We start from the raw sequence: 1,076 nt of genomic DNA, 5'->3' as shown, positions 1-1,076 counted from the left end.
GTTGGGTTGTATTAAATAGAAGTAATGCTTATCTTTGGATATCTGTATCCACGTTGTAATTGGCTAATGAAGTTCCATGGCTCTGCTCAAGAGTTACACAGTTGGCACCCTTTCACCCACCAGCTTATGAAAATCAAACAACAGCCATGGAATACTCCACGTACTTGGTACTTGTTTTAGATTTCTTATACTAGATTTGCTTCACGGGATCTTAAATCTGTTCTGGACCACTAGAAAAGATAGGAGCCGGTGAATTCGCATTTCATAACCTTTCTCGTTTGCTTGGACAGCTTCACTAGTGATATAACTTTTCGCCATGGCCATGCATGTGTCCTAGTTTCTAAATTTTGGCGCGTCGCAAAATTCCATTCACATTTCCTTTTCCTTATGTTTCCCGGGTCCGAAATGCTTTATATTCGGCGTGTTGAATTCCGCGAGCCATCTCGATCAGTGAGAATGAGAGAGGGGGTGGGACCCACACTTAACCCACCTTTGCTAAACCGTCGGGTCACAAGTGATTCGCCCTTTTCTCTTTTGCCAGACACACGGCGGGATCCGACCCACGGTAAGTCTATCACTTCCGTCAATTGGTAGAATAACACGATAAAGGATGAGAGTAGTAAAATAAAATAGAAAAATGAAATTTTCATTTGAAGTTTGCACAATATAAAACATCTCGTTCATCCACATTATAATAATCCTATGACGTATACTTATTCGTGAAAAATCTAACTATTTTATAAGCATCATAGATATTACTCCAGATTCGGAATAAGGTGTTTTCAGATAAAAAACCTCAACAAGTATCAAGATTGCATCTCATAACTTTTACCGTATATAACATAATTTAAATATGGGTATTTATAGAAACAATCACAGTTTCATAATCCGGTTCACAAAGCCATCACATTGTTACAATCAATTTTCAAAATGATCACTGCACCGTTAGTTTCATAGTTATTAACATCATGTCCCACAAATCAGAGTTAAGTCGGTGGGGGATTTACCTGTTTATCCCTGCTGTTGTTCATGTAAGTTGAAGGTGGTGGTTGCTGATGACGTTGTTGTTGTTGTTG

The sequence above is a fragment of the Papaver somniferum genome, chromosome 11 (assembly GCF_003573695.1).
Source record: "Papaver somniferum cultivar HN1 chromosome 11, ASM357369v1, whole genome shotgun sequence".
NCBI lineage: Eukaryota > Viridiplantae > Streptophyta > Magnoliopsida > Ranunculales > Papaveraceae > Papaver > Papaver somniferum.
The sequence above is the reverse complement of the archived record's forward strand: the minus strand, read 5'-3'. Positions refer to the sequence as shown.